The sequence below is a fragment of the Leucopleurus acutus genome, assembly GCF_964270905.1.
Source record: "Leucopleurus acutus genome assembly, chromosome: Y".
Taxonomy (NCBI): domain Eukaryota; kingdom Metazoa; phylum Chordata; class Mammalia; order Artiodactyla; family Delphinidae; genus Leucopleurus; species Leucopleurus acutus.
In genome coordinates, this window is record NC_139164.1 from 313,106 (window position 1) to 319,541 (window position 6,436).

Genomic DNA, 6,436 nt, shown 5'->3' on the forward strand with positions numbered 1-6,436 from the left:
ACCTTTTCCTGACTTTAGTGCCCTTTGGTATTTGTAATGATTTTGTGGCTTATGGGCAAAGGTGGGCATACACAATCCACGTTGGGAGGTATTGGAATGGCTTTGTGTAGATGTGATTAAGACACTCTGTTATCTGGGCTTTAAAAAAATCTGGTTTGGGGTTTCAATATTACCACCAAAGTCACTGGTAATCCTTGTATACTTCAGTCCTGATAACTAATTCTCACTGTGAATTTGTCCTTCAATAAACGTGTCTTTATGTTCTTGTTTTACTTTAAATTTTTTTCAGATTATCAGCCTAAAGATAATGAGAGGTGTGTAACAGCAGAGGGTGGCTAAGGAGGGAAAGCCCTGAACCCTCTTGAAAGAACACTTCTAAAGGGACTGCAGAAACAGAGTCACAGACAGAGAAAACAGACTTGTGGTTGCCAAGGGGAAGGGGGAGGGAGAGGAACAGATTGGGAGTGTGGGGTTAGTAGATGCAAACTATTATATATAAGATGGATAAACAACAAAGACCTACTGTAGAGCACAGGGAAGTCTATTCAATACCCTGTGATAAACCATCATGGAAAAGAATATAATAAAAGACTGTACATATGTGTATAACTGAGTCACTTTGCTGTACAGCAGAAATTAACACAACACTGTAAATCAACTATACTTCAATTTAAAAAAATAAAATAAAATAATAGAAACACATTCTCCCTCATGGAAAAAAAAATATAGGGACTGCAGGTGGACCAGCAGTTCTGTGGCTTCTTACTGACAGTGCCAGTCCCAGAAATCCTTGTTACAAAAACCAAAGGGAGATGCCTAATGGAACAGTTTTCTCATCTTTAGATGGCGTTTCCAACATTGATTCCCACAAAGTTCCTTCGTAATCAGGAAGGATTCTGAGACTGGGATGGAAAAGTTGGTGGCAGCATCAGGTAAAATACGTAAAACTTACACATAGTCAGAGGAGGTAAATGGTGTGACACCAAGTACAAATATAAACCAGGAATGACCTCACCGTCTGTGACGGGCTGAATTGTGTCCGCACAAAATTCGCATGTTGAAGCCCTGACCCCTAGAACCTCAAGACGGGGCTGCATTTGGAGACGGGGTCTTTAAAGAGGGGATGAAGGTGAAATGAGGTCACTAGGGTGTGTCCTGATCCCATAGGACTGGTGTCCTTATAAGACGAGGAGATCAGGACACAGACACGCACAGAGGGACGACCACGTGGGGACACAGGGAGGAGACGGCCGTCTACGTACCCAGTAGAGAGAGGCCTCAGGAGGGACCAGCCCTGCCCACACCAGGATCTCAGACGCCAGCCTCCAGGATTGTGGGAAACCACTGTCTGATGTTTAAGCCCCCGGGTCTTGGGATATTTTGTTATGGCCGCTGAGCTGACTAAGACAAGTACTCAGGCTGGGTGAACATCGAAGCCTGTACCTTTTAGGGCTCCTGTATCAAAGTACCACTGACAGGATGACACCCCCAGAAATGTATCTTCTCGCTGTCCTGGAGGCCAGAAGTCTGTCAAAATGTTGGCAGGATCGGCTCCTCCTGGGGGGTCTAGGGGAAGGTCTGTTCTGTGTCTGTCCCTTGGCTTTTGGTGTTTTTCTGGCAATTCCTGGTGTGCCTTGGTTTGCACACATCACCCAGACCTCCACCTTCAAGCTCATGTGACCTTGCTGTGTGCTCCATCCCATAAGAAGACAGACGCCCTCTTTGTTTTTTAATTATGAAAGAAAATGTAATGCTTAAAAACTAGAGACCTACGCATTAGCCTAATGTGTAATCAAGTGGTAAATTATGTTTCTTTCTTCCTTTAGGACTTTTGTGAACTGTTGTCATTTACCACTGAAAAGATACTAAATTTCCTCAAATTTAAGATACTACCAGATGCAAGAAATACCATTATGTTATGTATCATTAATAAAGAAAAAAATCTCTAGTTAAGCTATATCACATCACTGACAGAGAGATGCACCCTGCTTCAGAGGAGAGACATCCTCTTTCTTTCTGAAAATTCCTGTTTAATCATTTGCCCAGAAGTTGTCCTTTGCACCCCAATGCTCTGTCCTGCTAGGCAGCAAGTAGTCCGCACCATGCGGGGAAGGTCCCCGTCCCCCTTTTCTAATGGTGCCCCTCTAGCTACACAGTCCGCCAGGGTCCTTCAGAGCTCTCACAGAGTTGTGAGCCTGGCAGCATCTTCTTTCTTACAACCAGGCAACGAAGAACCTCATCAAAAATGGGTTACTTGTTCGGAAAGGAAGGTCACCATCCTTTTGCCTCAGTGGCACACACTTCCCTGGGTCCTCACGAGAAGTTCACGGGATACTCACGGAGGAGAGGAGAAGGGTGTCCACCCAGCAGCCCACGCCATGCAGCCCACAAGGTGCCCACCCTTCAGACACACCCCTGCCCTTCCTTTGTTCAAGCCACATCCTCAGAGAAGAGATTACAGCTCGGTTTCCAGACTCGCAGCCCCTTCTGTCACCCGCAGCCTCTGACTCTGTATTTCCTTTAATTTGGGTAAATGGGTATTGGCTGAGGGTCAGCATAGATTTTCCAGTTATTTAAATAATGTTTCACATGATTTCCCTGGGATCATTAGTTAAATTCTCCAACTGTCAGATGGAATGGTTCAAACACCAAAGACGACAGGCGGAGTTAGGAGCCCCGTCTGATGCTGTGTCTTTCCTTCCCACGCATCACCCCTCAAACGTTTGGGGATGTCTCACGGAGGGAGCCTAGGAGCTTGGCTTTGTGCAAATGGATTTTAAATGTTACAGATGTTCCCAGCGCTGAAAGGAGCTGGGATATGGAACTGAGGGGGATAAAAAATGACAAATTAACGACCTGTTCTATTTTTGCCTCATTTACAGTGTTTTCTCCCAGAAGGTTGTGGGCTGGTTAAATTGAACTAGTGTTTTAAATGTCAGCTGCGTCTAGAGGCTCTGCCAGGGGGGTCAACACAGTGTCTGCTGCTGGAGCTTGAGGCGGGGTCTTTGCATGTTTTCAGGGGGACCTTTGCCCTCCGTGCTGGGGAATTCTCTGAAAACAGCCGGTTGGGTGGACACACCCAGAAGGGCAGCTGTGGACCAGTTACGTCGGCCTGGCCCCGGGGGCCCCTCCTTAATGGATAAAACGGCCTTGTCCATAGCTAGCCCCTCCCCGCATCCAGGACCGAAGAGCCACCTTCAGAGAAAAGCATGCATCTATCTGACGGGTATTAGCTTGGGTGCTCATGTGTGCACAGATTTTCAAATCCATAAAGGAAGCCTGTTTCCAAAATACTCATACACGTTTTTATCTACCACTTTCAAAAGTCAGGCGTGCAAGCATGCTTTAAAAACGAGCACGGTTAACCTTATTTCATGCTTGTGCACCTCACTTAGATGACAATCTCTCTTCTTTGAGTTCACATCTACTTTGAACAGCCCTCAAGATGGGCCGGATGTTCTTTTCCTGACAGCATCCTTGTTTTCTCCGGGAGCCATGCCACCACTGTCAGTCTGGATGAATTAAGGATAAACCCCTCAGTGTTTATAAACTCTGGGGCTGCTCCTTGCTTCCACTGGGACGCACAAGTATGTCCCTTTGAAAAGAACTTTCAAACACGCGCTCGAAGTGTCACGATCCTTTCTGATTTCACTCATTATGAGTTTTAATATTTTTCTCTTAAGGGGCAAGGTGTAGAAGATTCCAGTGTGTACCGTGTACAGAATATTCACGCCGCTTCAAGAGCTAGAAAAGCAAACCCTCGGAGAAGCTGTGAGCAGCTCAGGACTGAGGGAGACCGTCCGGCAATGCCCAAGTGAAGTATCTTTAGAGACACCTCCATAGGCAGGATGCCCTAAGAGAACTGTCCTCTGGGCTGAAGTATATTATGCACTGTGACTGTGGCTCTGTATGGGTCCTGGGACGGCTGAGGGTTGTGTCCGGCTTTGGGAAAATACCCTCAGAAGTTTCTTTCGGGTGACTCTTTTCCCAGTGGCCGCCCCCTTGTCAGGCGTCCGAAAAGCCAGACGGCGTTGGTGACCTGGGTAGTTTGATTGCTGTCCGAGGGCAGCCATCCACACCCCACACAGTTCAGGAGTCCCTCATCTCCAGAGTGGATGATGCCCCGGAGGGCGAACATTTATGTCGTGAAGGCGTCACCGGTTTCTTCACCCTGAACTGTCACTTAGGATGTTGCCAAGGTGCCTGGGAATCAGGTCCGTCGGAAGCACGTCTGCCAAAGACTCATGAAATGAAGAGAGAAAATTAGAGCAATTATCCATCTTAACGAGACCCCATCACTTGTGTTGTCATTCACGAAGTACAAAATATGCAGCCTGGATTTTCTGCCTGTGGCATTTTCTTAAACAGAATTTCACAGCCAAACAAAAATAGATCCCAATGAAAAGGCTTGTTTGGGAAGTTTTCAGTGTGGGAGGCTTCAGAAAAGAGGTGGAGGGAGAAGATGGGCGTCGCTTCAACTGTCTCTGTGCTCCCTTGTTTTCCCAGCCCCGTCAGAAGCAGTTTATCTGTGGAAAGCTGTGCTTCCTGCAGAGGGCCAGCTGGGGACTGCCCTGCGTGGCCTCAGCCACACGCGTCTGCACACCACCCAGGAGAATCCCGGGCTTGGAGGGTATTTGGGGAAACACAGGGTTGTGTTCTGACAAGCAGAAGGTCGTACCTTCAACAGACAGACACACAACTCAGTGCTCTTCCGTGGTGCCTGTTCTGATGTGGGCATCCCATAGCATTTTTCTTATTTCCACACCCACTCTCACCCCTCCGCACCACCCCCACCACCCCCACCCCACCCCCCGGCCGGCAGGTTGGCAGCAGGTACGCCCCGGAGCCACGGAGGAAGGGAGAAGGCCGATCTGTATTCCAAGCTGGTTCTGTCTCTCCTGGGTGTGTCTCTCTAACTCAAGGTACTAAGCTAGCATGAGCTTCATGTTTCTCTTCTGTAAAGTGAGAATAATGATACGTACCCTCTGAGGTTGTTCTGAGGAACTGAGTTAATGTATAAAAAGCTCCGAGGAGAGTGCCCGAGAGGCAGAAAGTGCTCAAGAAAGTATTGATACTGTTACTTCTGATTCTAGCGATGAGCCTGCCTTGTGCCTGGGGGCAGGCTGTGTGCAAGAATGACTCTGGATGGGGGCGGTGGGGGCAGATGAGCCCCTCCCAGGGGACATGTAGTGACATCTGGAGACTTTGTTGGTTGTCACTACTGTGGGGAGAGCTCCTGGCACCTGGTGGGTGGAGACCAGGGAAGCTGCTCCACAGCCCGCAGGGCCAGGACGCCCCACCTCAGGGTGATCCAGCCCCAGATGCCGGTAGTGCTGCGGTTGAGAAACCCTGACCCAGCATAAGAGACTCTGTCTAGTTATCTAGCTATCTGTCTATCAGCTATCTATCTCTCTACCTATCACTTATCCATCCCTCTATCACAGTCATCTATCATCTATCTAAGTCAGCTTGGGCTCTGCTTTCACAAACAGACGTTTACGTCTCACAGTCCTTGAGGCTGGAAGTCTAAGATCACAGTGTGGGCAGATTACCTCCTGGCGAAGCTCTCTTCCTGGCTTATAGAATGCAGCCTTCTCACTGTGTTCTCACATTGTGGAGGCCCCCCACCCTCATGACCTCATCTAAACGTGATTATCTCCTAAAAGCCGCACCTCCTAGTACTATGACCGTGAAGCTTAGGGCTACAACATGTGAATTTGAGTTTGGAGGGGGAAATAATTCAGTGCATATCTTGTTTTATCTATCTGTCTATCTCTCGATCTATCTGTCTACCTATCTATCTAATCTTCATGAATCCATCTGCCTGCTTACCCATCCATCAGTCTGTCCATTTTTTATCTATCTATTTTTCTATTTCTGCAAGTGGTCCAGAACCAGGGGTGATTCTGCCCATCCTCAGGGGACAATTGACAGTGTCTGGAGACATTTTCGGTTGTCCCAATTAAAGAGAGGGAATGGGTGCTCCAGACATCTGGGGGACGGAGACCAGGGAAGCTGCAAACATCCCATGAGGCGCAGGACGCCCCCTTCCCTCCAGAGTCATGTGACCTTGAATATCAGTAGCTCACAGGTGGAGAAACTCCATTGAGCCTAGTGATGGCTTTAGTTGAAACACCGAAAGCTTAAGCAGGACCGCTATTGTGTCGTGGTTCTTTGTCAGGAAAGGGCCCCCTGACCGAAGGCTGGTGTGGAAGAAAGAAGTCCAGGTGGAATTTCACTCAGCAACGAATGTGGCTGTTGGGAGTGCCCAGGGGGTGTGTCTTGTCCCTGTGGGACGGGGCTTGTCGAAGATCCTGGAAGGTTTCACCTCAATTAAAAACAAAAGCCGTTGGAAGGAATTTGGAAATGGCTCAGGAAAAGCACAGGACGGTCTTCCAGAACATGGTGAGATTTGATTTGGGGGGATGGTTATGTG